General features: G+C 37.3%; 1 protein-coding gene across 1 annotated transcript in view; it reads left to right on the forward strand.

Annotated features, from left to right (window-relative positions):
- The first annotated feature begins 1,192 nt into the window (after positions 1-1,192).
- LOC135209251 (origin recognition complex subunit 4-like) overlaps positions 1,193-20,958 on the forward strand; it is a 402,188-nt gene continuing 382,422 nt past the window's right edge. The window contains exons 1-2 of the mRNA XM_064241960.1: positions 1,193-1,346; positions 4,477-4,525. The gene's annotated coding sequence lies outside the window, so the exon portion shown is untranslated. The remainder of the gene's footprint in view (positions 1,347-4,476; positions 4,526-20,958) is intronic.

The raw sequence follows: 20,958 nt of genomic DNA on the forward strand, positions 1-20,958 counted from the left end.
TGTAAGTGACGATAAAGGACATGTGCGTTTAAGGTAATTCTACAGAATAGTTCCGCACGGACTGCAAGGAACGTGACCGTGGATACGACATCACTAGGGATTGGGGCGTCCGACTCCAATGTATTTTGCCGTGTTTTAGTACTGGCCCCACGGGGGCTAATTAACTTAAAATTCTTGTTCAGTATGTAAAACTGCATGGAAAAACCGCAACTGCCATTGTCTAGGCCGCCGCGGAATACCTACTACCCTTGATCTACCATCACTAGACCTATTACAAAGGGGATAGACTCTTCTGGTGTATTGGTCCCAATATTCGTCTAATTGTAAACCACATCAGGATCAAGTACAGTCCAGTTACCGGAGGCAAAAGTGAAAAAAAAAAAAAAAACTACGAAAACAACTGACCCCAAAAACCGTATTTGAAAGATGCCACCCCCAACTTCATAATGGCGTCATTCGTCTACGGCACTACTCCTTTCATCAAAACATATCTGGTAGCATATAACATATACCAAAAAAAAACCTGCACTGATCATCAAAAGATAAACTTTTGCGGGGTACCAATTTTGATAACTAAGAGGATATTTTGTCATTAAGATAGATATCTTAAAACAACCTGCAATGCAGCTACGACAAATCAAGACCTACGTAAAACGGGTGAAACTGACCTCAAGATAGCACATGTCCGACTTACCTGGTATGGCTACCCGTTAACAAAGTAACTTCACGATAATATCTACGACCGCACGAGGGGTTACGTGATCGTGTTACAGATCGGCACAAATGTCAATCACGTCCCTGGCGTTACAGGAGTGTTTAAATAAGAGCACAGGGAGTATATCCCAGTTCGACAGGAGCTACTCACGGACATGACAGTTAAGGCTGTCAACGCTTTGACATTTTCGTTTATCGCCTACGAGGGTTCGAGATTTAGGTAGCGTATCTCAGTTTAGTAGGCAATTAGAAGTATTCCACTTTTGATAGTGAGAACGTAATTTATCTTTATTGCATATAATATAGCTTATAATCATAAAGAATATCAGTTAGATGGAAAAGAAGGGGGTACGAAGGCGAGACATTAGCGTTATGTAAGAAGACACTACTATTTCAGATGGGGAGACACCGACACGGGTTGTAAATTTGAGATTGACGGCGTACGTTGCGTTGGTCGTCTGGCATTGGTGTCATGGCTTTTAAAATGGACTTAGTGTATTTATCATGTGATTTTCCGCATGTATTCAGAGTGAATGTCATTGTACTTATTCCGTATAATGCCCTCGTTCCTTAGCAAGAGATGGGTGTTCACATAGTAGTCAAAAAGGCGATTGCAAATACTCGTGCCATCGGTGAGTAGCAATGAACCGCCATATCAAATTCAATTGTGGTATTTCAAAGGTTGGTGACACACAGTAGAGTAAACCTAGAAACTTGAATATTTATAAAAATCATTTTATATTTAGAGGCTGTTAATGACATCAACGCTTTTCGGTTAAGCTTCCGAGATGACGTTATACGTAGGTGCTCAGCTGAATGTCGGAGTTATCAAGATGGAATAACGTTATTCCATCTTGGGAGTTATGATCACAGGCTCAAGGCGTAGGCTAACATTCGGTACTCTCAAGGATTTCATAAACACAAGATTTCACGTAAGGCTGCTCTTAAAGATATCTGGGCGAATACGAGATATTCTCACTTGTGTAAAAAAAAAAAAAAAAATTAAATAGTTGAGTTGACCATTAAATTAAGCAAAGTATGGTTAATGGTGGTAAATCCTTATGTTAGGTTAGGCCCCACAGGTTAGTCCAGCGGTCACATTGTTCTTTTATTAAAACCTGTAAGTCTTTATTTATTTTATTGTTCCCATGAAGTGAAGTATTACTGTCATAAGCTATATAACTTGGGGGATCACTTTTTAGTTATGAGAAGTATCCTGTACAAAATATTTTTATCACGTACATATTACATATTAGTACACTCAGCTGCAGCCACAAGACAGTATTTCGTATTTCTTGATTATTTTTTTTAATCGCTTTTAATTAAACTTTTATTCGGATCTCTTGTTATTATATCAATTAGATTCATCTTTAGTGATGCTAATGTTTCACAGCAAATATTTGAAAGTAAAATATCGCCAGCACGAAATTTACCGATGGGATCAGGATAAAGCAGGCCAGTGGCGTTTATTTGCACGTAAAACAAGTTTATTTTTTATCAAATGTCACATGGTCCATTTATTACGTCGACAGCTACGAGTCTGTTTAGTTTACGAAGACCCGTAGGATAAAAAAGCCACGAAGACTGCAAATGGTTGTATAGGCTGACTGTTGATTACTGACTGTCTGGCTGGCAGCCTGGCTCGCTCGGTCGCTTGCTCTCCCAGCCTGGAGTCCCAGCCTGGAGTCCCAGCCAACTCGCTACAGGCTAGTCGGTTTCCTTCCGCATAATCCGCATTAGGGTAGCGGATTCCCCGGTTATCGTAACGCAAAGCTACAATCAGACAGTTTGTCACATCATAGTGGCCACTTACTTATGCCAGCACGGGTCCTTTCCTAATGGTGGCCTTTAGTGTAGGCCTATGGGGCATGTTTTTAAATAGAGTACAGGAGATTTTGCGTGAACTTCTAGACTCATTAAACCACAAAGGCTTATTAGACGTTTGCTGTTGCAGTGTTGTGTTGGCCTCTTGCCTGTTGCCGGTTGTAGATTGCAGTCATAACTGTCAGCTTAAGTTAATATTATAACAAAGTTATTTTCAATTGATGTTTTTGTTACTGTATTAATTAGAATAGTGATGACGGGTTGTGCTTATGTCATTTCCGGTTTCTTGTTCTGTGTTGCAGTGTTGACTTCGAATGTTGCAAATTCAAAGGTGAACGCTGTATTGTATAATTATCTGTGGCTTTTGCATAACCACATTTTATTTCTTCCCTCTTTTGTAAACTTATTGTAAATGATATTTGAACAAGAAAACTTTTATCAGAGGGTATTTCCTTATCTTTTTAAGCATAGGCTAACCTCGGCCTCGGTTTCTTACCAGTACAAGGCTAAAGCAGCTCATTAATATTCGGATTGTTTAAAAATGGTTACAATGTCAAGCACTATCCCCCATCCCGAGGGTTACAATGTCAAGCATTATCCCCCATCTCGAAGGTTACAGTGTCAAGCGCTATCCCCCATCCCGAGGGTTACAATGTCAAGTACTATCCCCCAACTCATCCCTACGGCTACAATGTCGAGTACTTTCTCCACCCCTCATCCCGAGAGTTAAAATGGCAAGTACTTTCCCCCCACACCTCATGTGGCGTGGTTGGTATGGTGTTGGCGTCCCACCTCGGTGGTCGCCGGTTCGATTCTCGGCCATTCCATTGAGGAGTGAGAGATGTGTATTTCTGGTGATAGAAGTTCACTCTCGACGTGGATCGGAAGTCACGTAAAGCCGTTGGTCCCGTTGTTGAATAACCACTGGTTCCATGCAACGTAAAAACACCATACAAACGAACAAAACAAAATGGCAAGTACTTTCCCCCCCCCCTCATCGCAAAGGTTACAATGTCAAGTCCTATCCCCCACCCGACATCCTGAGGGTTACAATGTCAAGCCCTATTCCCCACCCCTCATCTCCGACTCCTTCCATTACTGTATGGGAGATATGGTGAGAAGAATCGTTGCTTAGCATAGCATTATTTATATTTGTACTCAAATATGTATCCCATCTTATCATTTAATTCGTTTGCCAAATCGTGAGATTTGGTGGTTAACTACCCAAACAAGTTTCTATTAATAGGAATGCGTAAGGACAGATACTGCATCGCAGACAGTAGCAAGGAAAATATTTGTAGTAAATGTACTGGAAAACTTTGTCCTGCTCTAATTTTTGCTGGTCGCTGGAATGATTTAACTCGTAGGAGGGTAGTGCGGTCAGTGTACTTCACGTGGTGTATTGTAGGTATTACTTAAGGGTCTTTGCAACGTTCCTTAGCCCCCTAAATGCAACCTCTCTCATTTCTTTTACTGTACCTCCGTTCATATTCTTTTTCTTCCATCTGACTTTCCACCCTCTAAAAATTGTTTTCTCGCGCAGCTGCGAGGTTTTCTCCCTTACATTTTTAAAACCTTATTACCATCAATTTCCCTAAGGCTTTACCTTTTGCCTGAATTCTATACAGTTCTACTCTACTCTGGAATGATTAAGCTCTATTTGTATTTTAAATTATAGTACATCTGTCATTTTTATTATATTAGTCAGTCTCTCACTATAGCCTGAATTCTCTACAGTTCTACTCTACTCTGGAATGATTAAGCTCCATTTGTATTTAAATTGAAGTACATCTGTCATTTGTATTATATTAGTTAGTTTCTCACTATATCGTCAGATCCTTGATATATCTCTCATTTTCTAGTATAATAGTCAATTCCTTATACTAAATGTACGAGTCAGTTCTTTATGATGATGATTATCTTTTCTGTCGGCTGCAGGTTAGGATCCATGTGGACATTGCAAGAACATCACGGCCTTGGAAATAAAGTAAGTACCGATTAATACAACTTTTTTTTTCTTTTTTTTATGTCATAGTGCATATCTAATGTTTATCCAAAACCAGATTGTCTATTTTCATTATATCCGTTTATTAAAGGCAAAATAGCGTTGATGCTGGAAACACAAATTGGAAAAATATCCTGCCTTTCGAGAATGTTGATTTATTTCCAATATTACGGGTGCAGGATTGTTACACAGCTTTGCTTTCGTCTATATATATATATATATATATATATATATATATATATATATATATATATATATATACATATATGTATTTATATATTATATATATGTATGTGTTTGTTTGTATATATTACCCGACCCCATCCCCAGTGATTAGTCTGACCTGCTCTAGAAAATAATGGAGTCGAAGTTTCTGTCTTCTATTCCCAGAGAATTACCTTACCCGTTGCTATTCTCGCCTTCCCCTGCTGGGTAAGTACCCCTGTGGCTATCTCCAATTATCATATAAAAGTGAAGCGCGAGGCGGCTGTCATCGTAGCATATTCCAGTAGAATTTGTATCCTTATCTCTATATTTATATCCCAGAAGGAATTGCACTTCGTTGGCTGCTCCTTCCTATCCTGGAAGGAGCAACAGTAGGATGTCCTCTTATGTCCAAGAAGGATCTCTTCGCCCTTTCTTATCCCAGAAAGGGCAACATTTGATTGTCCCCCTTCACCATAGGAAAGCCAGAATTGGGTTCCCGAAGGTGGCGTGGTGCCATCGTGCACCTCATGTGGTGCACTGTAGGCATTACTTAAGGTTCTTTGCAGCGTCCCTTCGGCCCCTAGCTGCAACCGCTCTCTTTCCTTTTACTGTACCTCCGTTTATAATCTAATATTGCTTTATTGTGGAACTGCTTTGAAGTTTTCCTCCTGTTACACCTTGTAAACCTACCTACCTACTCTCAATTTTCCTTGCAGTGCTGAACGACCTCATAGGTCCCAGCGCTTTCTGTATCCCATTCTATTCCAAAATTGGGTAGCTCCAGCATCCTTTGGCATCCACCCCGGGTGCCCACTGAAGTTGCCTTGGTCAGCTGATCGCTGGGGAGATTTTGGAAAACCTGAGCTATAATTTAGGCGACTCTGACTTTGCATCGCAGCTGGTAACGTTTGGCCCAGATGGACGATCTTGCTCTGCCGAAGGGTGGGAGTTTCGCCCCTACCGCCCAGCCTGCAAACTATCATCTCTGATAAGGCCATTATTCACGCATTGTTGAAGGAAGGCAGGGAGGGTATCATGTCCCAGGATGCTCTCTGGGCTTGTCTGGATCATAATGTTCTCGGACGAGGAGGTGAGTTGAGAGCGAGAGTAGGACAACCTTGTTTTTATTTTATTTTTTTTTATAAGGTAAATTTGCATCTTACTTCAGTCATTACTGGAATATTTTGGCAATACAATTTCTCGGTACCTAACCTTTCGATGTAAAACAGCTCATTTTTTTTCATAACATTTCAATCCAACATTCTTTTGCTTTCAAGACACGGAACTACCCAAATTTTCAGATTTGTATTTACCATAAAAAACGCAAATTTAAATATCGAATAAAATTAACAGCCAAGCCAAATTCAGTATTTTGGCGTTATTCTCATATAAGTTGAAACAGTAATTTACAAAAAGACATCCCCACCAATGAGGATATCTATGCAAATTTTCATATAATTTGAAGTGCGAGTGACTGGCACTGTGTAAACATTATTTTGGTTTCACGCTAAATGCTACGGTAGCACTGAAATATATTTCATTACTGCACTTTTTATCCGAATTCCTTGACTCAAACGAATTCACAAGCGCACATGAAGAGGGAGAGAGAATGAATCCCACGCAACGGTTTCTTAGACAGCGGACTGGAAAATGTCAAAGCTTGACCAAGCAAGGTTACAAAATGTACGTATAAACAAACATCCAGAATGACTTGACCGGTCTGGTATGTGACTGATATCCTCAGGCGCCACACGGAGATTTTTTTTCTTTGTTGTATTTTTACGTAATTCTTGAATGGCGAATCACCAAATGATAAACTGTCTAGAATAATGAAAAGTGTAACGTACCTGGATTACAAAATTGAGTCCATAACGAATTTTATATAAAGGTCGTCTTTTATATCATCCAATAAAACATTCAAATATCAGGTTTTTTATATCATCCTAAGAATCATTCAAATCTCATACTTTATCACATCCCAGTAAACAGTTATATGTCAGTCACATTTTATCACTATCACTTCTCAATCACTTCCCAGTAAACATTTAAATGTCATATTGTACCACATCCCTCTCAACATGCAAATGTCATATTATCACATCCCAGTAAACATTCATATGTCCATACTGTATTACTCATCCCCTAAACATTCAGAATGTCATATCATCACATCCCTCTAAACATTCAAATGTCATATTATCACATCCCAGTAAACATTTAAATGTCATATTTTATCACATCCAACTAAACACTCAGCTACCTAAAGTTGAGCAGGTACTGATTAAATATCTTATAAATGTATTAACGAACCTATGACATATAAGACACATAAGTAAACTAATTTAAATTTATGGTGTTTAACACTGACAGAGATCAGTATGTTCGGCTCATGTTAATAAGAATAATATCAAGTTCCTCGTCGGACGAGTGGTTTATGTGCTCGCCTACCGATTCGGTAGTCCCGAGTTCGATTCCCCGCGCGGCCAACTTTGAATGAAAAGAATGTATTTCTGTTGATTAGAATTTAATTTCTCGATATAATGTGGTTCGTATCCCACAATAAGCTGCAGGTCCCGTTGCTAGGTAACCAATTGGTTCCTAGCCACAAACATATCTAATCCTTCGTGCCAGCCCTAGGAGAGCTGTTAATCAGCTCGGTGGTCTGGTTAAACTAAGATATACACTTAACTACTAATTATAGTAATAATAGCTGGATTTTGGCATGATTCCTTACTGTTTTTAAGTGATTATGTAAACCGTAGGTGGCCACCAAACCATTTTTTTATATAGAAAATGGTTTTAAAAATCCACACCTGAATATAACAGTAAATAGACATATAATATTATGTATACAACTTTGTATACATAGTGATCTGAAGTTGAAGATTCACCTGCAACAACAATGATAATATTAATGATAATTGTGATATAACGAAAAATTCAACCAAACAAATATCAATAATCATAATAATAATGATGATAATACTCACATAAAATACTGATAACACGAAATCCCAGAGAAAATGCGAATCAACTTGGATGGGACGGGATCCTGATACCCAAATGCGCTTTGAGAGCTAATCAGACCCAGCTAATACATGGCGAGGGGGCAAAAAGCGAAATTCGCGTGCAGGGCCGGACGCGATAACATCTCGAAACATTTAAGGAAGGATCTCTCTCTCTCTCTCTTCTCTCTCTCTCTCTCTCTCTCTCGATGCCTTTCCCTCCCTGATGCTTCCTTCCTCTCGTAGATTTCTCTGCAAGCGTCCTCTGGGTTCTGGGAGATGCTTCGGTGATGCTGTGCTTTTCGGGGTAGGGTAGGTTATATGTAGTGATTTTTTTTATTTTTTTTTTTTATTGCTCTTGGCGTTGGAGGATTTTTCCAATAATTGTTTTGGGGCCTGAGGTTATGTCTTATTATGTTTATGTATGGAAAATTTTATTTTTTATTATTTTTGTCGTTCATTTGTGGGAATGAAGATGTACTAAGTAATTGCTTTGTATTAAAAGGAGTTTATGGGAATTTCTGTAGCTTGTGGGAATGTATCCTTGCTTTGAGGATGCTCTCTGGAATGTGGGAATTAGAAGAGTTAGTTGGAATTTATGCGTGCTTGACGGGACCTAGAGTTAGCGGGAATTAATGCTTGCTGATTGGCTCTCAAACTATAATTAATCAGCCAACAGTCGTTTAAATTTCTGTGAAGGGCTACCCACAAGCTTCTAGTGCAGAAAAATTTCCTGATTACAATAAACACTTCGGTTCTGAACAGATGTCCTTGAATATTGTGGAAATATTAGCTGTGAGAAGAAGATAGGAGCATTAGATTTTATTTGCTACCCCAAACATCTAATGATAATCGTTTGCCTTCGTTTTAACAGACTCTATTATAAAGTCTTAATGGAAAAATCTACAGTCTGTTGTTAGCTGTATAATGCAACGTTTAGCCTTCCAGTTCTGTTCGAGTTATGGAAACTGACGTGATAAACATTTGCCATCCTGTTGACAGGCGATGTACTATAGTAGATTCACATCAACCGCGCATTTATGTCTTAAGCCCGTCCCTTTCGACGCTCCTGATTGGCAGTTGGTAAGCCACTCACAGGGCTGGAAACTCTCAGTCTCGAGAGAGAGTTCACATGGGTAGGATCTATGTCCCACCTCTCCTGAAGCGTATACTTTCAGAAGAGAGGGAACATAGATCCTACCCATGTGAGCCCTCGAGAGAGACTGAGAGTTTCCAGCCCTGTGACTGGCTTATCAACAGCCAATCAGGAGCGTCGTAAGGGACTGGCCTAGACATCAAATGCACGGTTGATGTGAATCTACTATAGATCAAGTGATGAGCTCTTGCAGTTATGCAGAAAATTATTTCATAAGCTATTGAATCCTGATGACAGAAGTAAGAAAGTAAGCCATAGCTTTTGCAACCCTCTCGACTCCCATTCAAAAAGCGCCTCGGTGGCTTAGTCGCCTTGGTGTTGGCCTGCCACCTCGGTGGCCGCGAGTTCGATTCTCGGGCATTCCATTGAGGTGCAAGAGATGTGTATTTCTGGTGATAGAAGTTCACTCTCGACGTGGTTCGGAAGTCGCGTGACGCCGTTAGTCCCGTTGCTGAAAAACCACTGGTTCCATGCAACGTAAAAACACCATACAAACAAAACAAGTTTATGTAACACCTCTGATACAATTATGGAAATTTAAAGATATGGTTTTTTTTTAAAACGTTGTTTCCTTAACCACTGGATTATCTTATGCGTTTTTGCTTACAAGACTTTTAAGAAAATTCATTGCACTTTTGAGGCCATATCGACAAACTTTACGAGCATTCGCTGAGAATTTGCGGTGTCCTCTTGAGAGATTGTCCGAAAAGTCCTCGGTAGCTTTTGCCTTGAATTGCATCTACGCGTATACTACATTTAGCGAACAACCCAACCCTTTCCCAGTCAGCAGATCCTGTGCCTACATACCAAACATCACTGACTACGCTTCCAGTCAACTTTTCTGATACCTGTTCAGACTTTTTCACGTGTGGGTATGCCCAAGAGTTAGCTGTTAGATCATCGTCTCTCCAGGAGTAAGCGGCATTGGGCATTCTGATGGTAAGTAAATTGGAAGTAACTTACCACCTAACATGAATCTCCCGTAGGGAGGCAGTGTCGTCAGTTCGCCTCATGCAGTGCATTGTAGGCCTTACTTACGGTTCTTTGCAGCGTGCCCTCGGTCCCTAGCTGCAACCAGTTTCGATCCTTTTACTGTGCTTCCCTTCATATTCTCTTTCTTCCATCTTACTTCCCACTCTCTCCTAACAATTGATTCATAGTGCAATTGCTTTTGAGGTTTTCCTCCTGTTACGCCTTTCAAACTTTTTAATGTCAATTTTCGTTTCAGCGCCGAATAACCTTATAAGTCCCATTGCTTGGCCTTCGGCCTAAATTCCATATTCAGTCAATTAATCAACCTAACAGATCAGAATGAGTTCAGTCTACCTTTCACCCTCACCTCAATATCTTCTCAGCATTTGTCCGAGGAGTATTACCTGGAGCATTCCCGGGTCTGTTCTATGGGCACTGAGTTCCACGAACACACCCATAAGCCATTAAAATCACTTCGCTCAGCGATTCCATTAGCAATAACCAACGTTACCCATATTTGATAAAGAGCAGGGGATTAGTGAATGCGGTAGGTAGGATTCTGCTAAAAGTTTTGTGTTATTTATGCGTATATATTATGTTTGTGTGTGGTTATATAATTGTGTGTGTATATATATATATATATATATATATATATATATATATATATATATATATATATATATATATATCCACCCCATTTTTAGGGGGTTGAACTTCGTGAAGATATTACACATTTATATATATATATATATATATATATATATATATATATATATATATATATATATATACACACAATATATATATGTAAATATATATATTGTATATATATAAATGTGTATTATCTTCACGAAGTTCAACCCCCTAAAAATGGGGTGGCTCCAAAGAAAAGACTACACTGATCACTACGACTTTCACACTTTTCCAAGTAAATTGTGGATGAAACCCCCTTACAGAAAACTTCCCCTTCATCAGCAGCTTCGTGCACTTGAAGAGAGTGGTCACTTACAGCCCGTTAAACCCTCTAACACTGCGCCATCCCCTTTCATGAGTATTAAGTACTGGGTAATGGAACCAGTAGATATTGTTGTAGTTCCGTAGGATAATGAAGTAGTTCTCCAACAACCTCACCCCTCCCCCATGCCACCCATCACCTCACCCCACCCCCCACAGAAAGAGTAAAGATCCTTTCCATAGATCAAACAGTGGTATAAACTTTCCATTCGTCAAGGGCGGTGGAAGGCTAGAAGTAAATTAGCGAGATAAACTCAGTGATAATGAGGGAGGTGTGACTGAGACTCTTCGAGCCCCCCCCCCAGTGAATGGAGCCCCCCAAATTTAACGCGCACCCCCCCCCCCCCTCCCCCGGTCCCAACTCTCCGACGGCGGCGGCAATTCTTGAGGATCCTCTAGGAGGCGCTCTCTATCTCTCAGTATATATATATATATATATATATATATATATATATATATATATATATATATATATGTGTGTGTGTGTGTCTGTGTGTGTAAAATGTATATTCATTGATATAGATTTGCTAAAACTATGTAACGAGATAAAATAAATTGTTTCCGTTTTATAATTTTTCTGTGCGCATATATGTACATACATCTCATAAGTTATATAACGTTATTAATGTTACCACAGATCATTCTGATAACAGTGAACTTAATTTGTTCTTAATGTTATCCTCTGTTTGTGAGTATGTGTGTGCGTGTGTGTGTTTATGAGTCTCGTGTTTGATGGAGCTTTTGTTTGAAGAAGGTTGTTCGTCACTGAAAGAGTAGCCAAATATTGCCTCATTTACAGCGTCCTTTGACGTCTAGGCCAGTCCCTTACGACCCTCCTGATTGGCTGTTGATAAGCCAATGACAGGGCTGGAAATTCTCAGTCTCTCTCGAGAGTTCTCATGGTCAGGATGAACGTTCCTCTTCTCCTGAGGGATACGTCTTTCAGGAAAGGTGGAACGTACATCCTGCCTATGTGAACTCTTGAGAGAGAGACTGAGAGTGTCCAGCCCTGTCATTGGCTTATCTCAACAGCCAATCAGGAGCGTCGTATGGGACTGGCCTAGACATTAGATGCCCGGGTGATGTGAATCTACTATAGTTCTATTCGTCTAAGCTTATTTTTCACGATATATAGTCGTAGTACTTTACTTTTTACTTCACTTCGCCTCTTTAAATCTTGCATTAGTGTGCTAATAAATCAAGGAAACGTATTATTTCACTCTCTCTCTCTCTCTCTCTCTCTCTCTCTCTCTCTCTCTCTCTCTCTCTCTCTCTCTCTCTCTCTCATGATATCGGGTGTGACCATCTTGGCGCAGTATGACCTTCTTCAGCCCCACAGCTATCTGAACAGCATTCACCAATGAGGTCAAATGAATGGTTTCCCGGTATTTCGATCTGGCCAGCAAAGCGTGACACACTCTCTCTCTCTCTCTCTCTCTCTCTCTCTCTCTCTCTCTCTCTGGTTCAGAGAACGAAATGACCTGGGCTTGTTTCCGGCAAACGTTAGCTGACCTAAGTCATGAATTATGCACCTGAATATTTGTCATCTGTAGTGGGTTGCAGAGGAGACGAAATATATAAGCACTTCTTAAGTATATATACATATACAAAGACACATAATTTAAAACTTCAGTACCTCGACGAGGCCATCCTTCCCACCCCAACCAGGCTGGTACCACTGTAGTACATCATTTATCCTCCTTAGTGATTCCATATCTCACCATTTATATAACCCCTGCCACCTTGCAACAAAACAACACACCGAGATCGTAAAATAAAAAAAAGGCCTGTGAACGTGATCGGTATGGTCTTTACCTGCCACCCCGGTGGCAGCGAGTTCGATCCTCGGGGATTCCACTGAGGTGTGAGAGATGTGTATTTCTGGTGATAGAAGTTCACTCTCGACGTGGTTCGGATGTCACCTATAAACCGTTGGTCCCGTTGCTGAATAACCATACTGGTTCCATGCAACGTAAAAACACCATACAAACAAACCAAAAAAAAAAAAAAAAAAATAACATAAATAAAAACTCTTCAGAAGATTCAAGAAGTGATAATGATCGAGAGCGGTTTCTGCGTTATTGACTGTCTAGAATGGTAGATCGGCCACCCCATTAGGACACCATGATGGAGAGTTAGAGAGCATTGGCGGGTGCCGTATAAGCAGCCATTTGTAAGCGAGGCAAGGAGGCGAACTCGCCCTTAAATCTCTCTGGGCTGTAACTCTCCGACGGAGGCCGTGGGAGTATATAACGCGTTTGTCATATTTCAGCAGCTTACCTCTGCCACTAATAGATATATTTCACGGGTCTTGCGAAATGAGATTATGGATACACACATACCGGTTTTTTTCTGTTTTTTTTTTTTTTATATTCGCGTATAGGAACTATTGATTTTATATTAAATTTTCCCGCTGTTATTTTTACCAAGTAGAAATTGAATACTCCATTAATCTGTTGCATTTTTATACATGAATATTTACTTTCTATTTATTATAGGAATAACTGTTTAGTTTGTATGTATATATATATATATATATATATATATATATATATATATATATATATATATATATATATATATATATATATATATATATATATGTGTGTGTGTATGTGTGTGTATAATACATTATAATACCAATTCTAAGCATTGCGTTTTCACAAAAAATCTTAATTTCTATTGTTGCTTAATATTTTTTACCTAAACTTGCTACTGAAAGATGAAGTATCTATCTAATCTATCATCTATCTATCTATCTATTATCTATTCTATCTATCTACTATCTATCTATCTATCTATTAGTATATATATTATGCCAAGTATAAAAGGTCCATTAAAACACTGTTTTAATGGGCCTTTTATACTTGAGACGTATCCTGTTTTAACAGAAGGATATATTTACACATATATATGTGTGTATATATATACACACGCATCCATATATATATATATATGCACTAATGTACATACATATACGTACATGCGCATATAAATAGATATATTTTTTCATATATTCATATAGGTACACGCACGCACAAACTAATCTTATATATATATATATATATATATATATATATATATATAGTATATATATATATATATATATATATACATATACATACACAGATTTCCTGAGTCATAATCGACATTTCTGACCAGCCGTAATTCACAAACCCACCCACCAGCATGCCATCTCAAAGGTGATATCCAGGGTAGCAATGGCGTAGGTTGATGTGAGTCACACTCTTATTTATCAGCGGCTTCGTTAGCATCCGGGCGATGAAGATAATGATCGCACGAATTAGAGAAAAAAAAGTTTGTCATCTTTGTGCTTGGCGATAACGTTAGTTAAACACTGTTGTGTTTATTCCTGTTTGATTGATGTAGTATAGTCATTCAGGAATGTTCGAATCCGGATTCCTGAAAGAGGTTTGTGTATATATATGTATATATCTATATATACATATATATATATATGTGTGTGTGTGTGTGCGTATATACATATATACATATGATATATATATGTGTGTGTGATTGATATACATACACACCACACACACACACACACTCACAAACTACTACAAGGAAAAAAAGTTATGTATGCTATGCTGAAAGTACAGTATATGTATATATATATATATATATATATATATATATATATATATACATATACATATACTGTACTTTCAGCATAGCATACATAACTTTTTTTTCCTTGTATATATATATATATATATATATATATATATATATATATATATATATATATATATATTGCGATGATGTACAGTAATTTTAATGCACTCAAGTGTTAACCACTGTACTTTATTTGAGAGTAGTTGTCATAATAAATTATTATAAGTTTGAAAATGATGCGAATTTTAATTTTAACAGAATTTTTTTGTGGTGGTGGGGGTGGCCGACATTAATCTAATATAATCTGCCCAAACCTAACTAGCCTTGAAACACAAGCTTTTCTCCAGCCTAAGTGACCATAATCGTTAGATTTTTTTTTTCTTTTAGCCTAACCTAGGTCGACTTGATTTATTTCCTATTTTCTCACTTAAAGTAAATATAGCCTAACCTAGGTTGATCTGAATCATTTCCTATTTTCTCACTTGAAGTAAAAACCTAACCTAGTTTGACCTGAATCATTTCCTATTTTCTCACTTAAAGTAAATAGCCTAACCTAGGTTGACCTGAATCAATTGATATTTTGTCACTTGAAGTAAAAAGCCGAATGTTTTGATTTAATGTAACAGCTCAAACAACAGTCTTTGCGTAGATCTTTATATATATATAGGATATATAATCATATAATAATAATAATATATATATATATATAATATATTATATTTTATTTCAAGAATACTTGTTTATTTACGCATTCAATCATAATATATCGTAAGCATAATCACCCACGCGTATCTCTGTATTGTCATTACCCTGATAAACCCAGGCGCAAAATACCCTTTAAAAAGAGCAACTCCTGTAGTAGATAAGGACCGCGATCTAGATAAATCATCTATTTCCTGTGATACTAAAAATAATACCAAAAATAGCTCTCATTACCAGTCAGTGCACCTCACGCGGTGCCCTGTAGGCATTACTGCAGGTTCTATGCAGCGTCCCTTCGGTCCCTATAAGCTGCAAACCCCTTACATACCTTTAACTGTACCTCCGTTCATATTATATTTCTTCCATCATGCAATCCACCCCTCCTAACGATTATTTCATAGTGCAACTGCTTTGAGGTTTCCCCCTTGTTACACCTTTCAAACTAACTTACTCTCCATTTCCTTTTTTAGCTCTGAATGACCCCAAAGGTCCCAGTGCTTGGCCTTTGTGTTGACGGAATATTTACAAAAGACCGGCGTGCGGAACTCGATAAAACTTGACAGATATACACGTTTCATGATTCTCTTTGTTTGATTAAATTTAAGTTGGGTAAGGTGTTTACTGATTAAATTTGAAGTTGGGTAAGGCGTTTACTGATTAAATTTTAAAGTAATGAAAGTTTTTATTGATTAAATTTCAAAGTAAGTAAGGCTTTTATCGGTTAAATTTCAAAGTAAGGTTTTTATTGAGTAAATATTGAATTTTAAATTAAGTAAGGATTTTATTGATTAAATTATAAAGTAAGTAATATTTTTATTGATTAAATTTCAAAGTAAGTAAGGTTTTTATTGTTATTGCTTAAATTTCAAATTAAATAATGTTTTTGTTGATTAAAATTGAATTTTAAAGTACGCAAAATTTTTATTGTTGAGATTTTAAAGTAAGTAATATCTTTATTGATTAAATTTCAATGTAAGTAAGGTTTTTATTGCTTCAATTTCAAAGTAAGTAAGGTTTTTATTGCTTGAATTTCAAATCAAGTAATGTTTGTATTGATGAAATATTGAATTTTAAAGTAAGTAAAGTTTTTATTGATTAAATTTCAAAGTAAGTAAGGTTTTTATTGCTTCAATTTCAAAGTAAGTAAGGTTTTTATTGCTTGAATTTCAAATTAAGTAATGTTTATATTGATTAAAATTGAATTTTAAATGCGTGGTTTTTATTGTTGAGATTTTAAAGTAAGTAATATCTTTATTGATTACATTACAGAGTAAGTAAGGTTTTTATTGCTTGAATTTCAAATCAAGTAATGTTTGTATTGATGAAATATTGAATTTTAAAGTAAGTAAAGTTTTTATTGATTAAATTTCAAAGTAAGTAAGGTTTTTATTGCTTGAATTTCAAATCAAGTAATGTTTGTATTGATGAAATATTGAATTTTAAAGTAAGTATAGTTTTTATTGATTAAATTTTAAAGTAAGTAAGGTTTTCGTTGACGATTTGTTGCCACCGAAACCCTCTTAGCACCGGCCTTATTTCTCCTTTTAAGTTGACCATCATGAGAAGGCCACTTAATTTGCATACCCGCCCTTGACGGCTGGCTCTATTGCATTCGTGACCGTGTTTATTATTATTATATTATTATTATTATTATTATTATTATTATTATTATTATTATTATTATTAATGTACGACCTTTATTCTTGATGAGAAGGGAGACGTTGAATCTGTGAGGTAGACATTTATTGCATAGTGACCGTGTTTATTATTATTATTATTATTATTATTATTGCATTATTATTATTATTATTATTATTATTATTATTATTATTATTATTATTATTATTATTATGTGCGACCTTTATACTTGATTAGAAGTTGAGACGTTGAATCCGTTCATTGCCACACAACTCCAAGGTAGTATCTTGATAAGGCACTAATTATTGTCAGTGAATAATCATCATCGATATCAGACGAAACGTGGAGGTTTTCCAACGAGTATCGCTGTAGAAAAAGCATATTATAAGCCTATCAGTTTACAAAGCAAGCCTCCTTAGGATGGAATAAGAGGAAATGAAGAGAATTACATTCCTTGAAATAACAATGAATATGTATTAATCAGCATTTAAATTTTTGAATGCATGAACAATCGATTTAAAAAAATAAAACTGTGGGATATGGTTTTTAAATTCAGCGTGGTGTCTTCGTTTATTCAGGTGATCAATGTACAATCATATGCCTCCGCGCGCGCGCGCGCACACACACACACACACACACACACACACACACACACACACACACACCTCCGCAGCGACCCCGCCTTGATAAACAGAGACTCCTCCGAGATAGCGGCAGCTCTTTTGTAGATTAGAACCGTAATCTGGACAAATCTCTGCAGATTTACAGTCGTCATCTATTTCCTGTGAGAGCCAGCCAGATTAACACGCAAATATAAATATTTCCTGTGACACCGGTAGCCGTTTTCGATTATCGAAGGGAGACCTTGTGATCTGATTACTTAAAACGTCAAGGTTCTAGCTTAAATTAGGGTTATTATCCGTTACGGCCTAGCAGCCCTTTTCTCGAACCAGAGCTCGTGATGGAAAACAGTTCTTTTCAGTTTCTATCACTAAATCCTCACCCTCTCTTGTTTCAGTCATATTCAGATATTCAGCAGTTCACATCCATAAAGGATTTCCTCAGTCCTTTCATATATCCCAATTTCGACTCCCATAGACATTCCTATCGTCATGTAAATATTAAGCATATTCCTTTGTGGTGACTCCTGTTTTCTCCACATTCGAAGCATCATTCATTTACTCTCGATTCGAATTAACATTCGTTATTCCATCTTCTTCATAATTGTTCTTGTTAGCATTTGCTTACAAATTTCCAACCCACCAGTTTCTGCAGCTTATTCTCACTATCCCGAATCAGTAATGTGGTGTTCGCAAACTTCATCCATTCTTCGCCATTTTCTTTTCCTACAATTTTGCAAAACTATCTTCCTAAACTTTCTCTGACTTCTTGCATCACTCCATCCCTAGTAGGTATGTTGGGTATCCAAGGACACCTAACATCCTTGTCGTATACCTACTTTTACACCAAATCAATCAGTAAGTGTTCCATACACATACTCATCTTTTGCAATTATCGTAAAAACTTTGAATCACTCGACAAATTACCCTCTAGATTGCAATCACCTCCTTTCTAAGTCCATGTATGACATACGGTATTTTTCCTTTAGGCAACGAGTACACGAGCCACTCTGTGGCGTCGGTGTGTGGCGGGGATAGTGGCTTCCCATAGGTTCCCATAGTTTATTAGCTGTAGCGGGGATCGGCGACAGGTTGCCACAGACGCTTGTGTGCTCGACAAAGCTTATAAACAATGGAAACCTACGGGAAGGCACATCCCCGCCACTTTGTGGCGCCACAGAGTGGCGCGTGCGCGCATGGCCTTACTTTCAAAATAGTAATAAACACTTGAGCTACACTGTCTAAACTCTCAATCATTTTCCTTGTGGGTATGGTGTGTATGGTGTACAAAGAAACACACACCCACACACAAATATATATATATATATATATATATATATATATATATATATATATATATATATATATATATATATATATATATATACTTATATGAATTAAATTATATCTTTTGCCTATAGAAGTTGTGATTCCAGAAGATGCTTCTCTTGCAGATTTTAGCGAGTTTTTGGTATTAGGATGCTAATCAATGCCCTTTCCTAACCTGGCTGTAACCGACTACAGCTGACTAATAGTATCCCTGTCGATGGTGATACTAGTATCATGACCACTAGGCTAGCAGGACCCATATTTAAATATCTATTGATTTGTGTGTTTTAAGTATGCTCTGAGAAACTCCTAGCTTATTGCTTTCATTTTATTTAGCGTGAACATTTTCCAGTCTGGAAACCTTAGAATTCTAAAATGCAGTTTCATTATCCTACTTGAATTTACTCACAAACATTGTACATACTTCTCAGTGTATTACTCCTCATTAGTTTACCCCTACCATATTTCCCATCCATTGTCTCCTTATATGCTGCCCACACCTATGTTATGGAATTAACTTAACTTGCATGAATTTATAGTCCCTGTCTGGATCATTTCTCCCCAATTAACTTCAACTTCTAGTTTTGCTTACTCGGGGAGTAAGCCTACAAAGTACTTTGTTGTTGGTGTTGTTGAGGGGATTAGGAAAGGTCTATGATGAGCCTACAAACGTATGAAAAAGGTGTTTTGCGATGTGTTAAGATAAAGCAATTTTAAGATAGGATATTTAGGATTTATTTAGTAGAATGAAAATGTAAAAGATAGATATTGTGCATGTTGAACAGTACAGAAAATTATTTCTAATAACTTATAGCTTATTTATTTTAATTTTCCTAGATGAAACAGGTTCTAGTTGACTGCAGATTTAAACACGTTTTAGTTTATGGAAAAAATTAGGAATATAATGTTTACAACTTATGCTTGAGGGAAAAATCTTGCATGAGCCCCGAGTAAGCTGAAGGTCGGATCACGCCTTGATATTTTTGCTTTAATTAGGAATTATATATTATTATTATTATTATTATTATTATTATTATTATTATTATTATTATTATTATTTTTTAGTATATGAAACCTATTCACATGGAACAAGCCCACGGGGCCATTGTCTTGAGATTTTAGCTTCCAAAGAATGTTGGTTTCAACCTTCCACCGCAGACCCCACACTGCAGCGGTAACTGATCATGGTACAGAGACGGTGATTTTTCGTTCTCCAGGGGCGAGATGCGAACTCATGAAATCTAATCCTGTACACCTCCATCCGCGCTTTAACTTAGTATTATTACATCCATCAACCTAACTGTGTGTTTACTCTGCTGTCAGAAGTATTACTGATCACCAGTTTTTCATTGTACATTTAAAGACATTGTTCCTTTGCCATAATTAAAATTTTCTTCATATTCATAGTTCCTCGTTGGATGAGTGGTTTACGTGCTCGCCTACCAATTCGGTAGTCGTGAGTTCGACTCCCTGCTCTGCCAACGTGGAATCAGAGGAATTTATTTTTGGTGATTAGAAATTCATTTATCGATCTAATGTGGTACGTTACGGATCCCACAATAAGCTGTAGGTCCCGTTGCTAGGTAACCAGTTGGTTCCTAGCCACGTAAAAATATCTAATCCTTCGAGACAGCCCTAGGAAAGTTGTTGATCAGCTCAGTGGTCTGGTCAAATTAAGATATACTTAACGATATGCTTAATTTTTTTTTTCTTCATTTTCAATAACTGCAGACCCCAAACCTTCCAAGCATACCAGCTTTACATTCAGATCGCCCGGCACAATCAACCTTCAGTGAGTGAGTACCTATTTATAATTATGCACTAGTGTTTTATAAACAGTATATTTTATACTACATGTATCAACATAGATAGGTAACCGAAACTATCCTTTCCAAAGCGCTTTCATGTATTTGAAGTATACATAACATCTCACAAGAAATGGTAAAGAATATGTAAAAAAATATCCACAATTATATATTAAAAATATATTTCTATGTAAAAATATAAAGCAAAGACTTTCGAACACCTGAACGGTGTTCCTCACCAGTGTAAAGGTGGGTACACACGTGCGAACCGAACCTTGTATTGTAACCGATTCTTGTAACAAAAACGCAAGTGTGGACGGTTCCTCGA

This window comes from Macrobrachium nipponense, chromosome 37, assembly GCF_015104395.2.
Source record: "Macrobrachium nipponense isolate FS-2020 chromosome 37, ASM1510439v2, whole genome shotgun sequence".
Classification (NCBI taxonomy): domain Eukaryota; kingdom Metazoa; phylum Arthropoda; class Malacostraca; order Decapoda; family Palaemonidae; genus Macrobrachium; species Macrobrachium nipponense.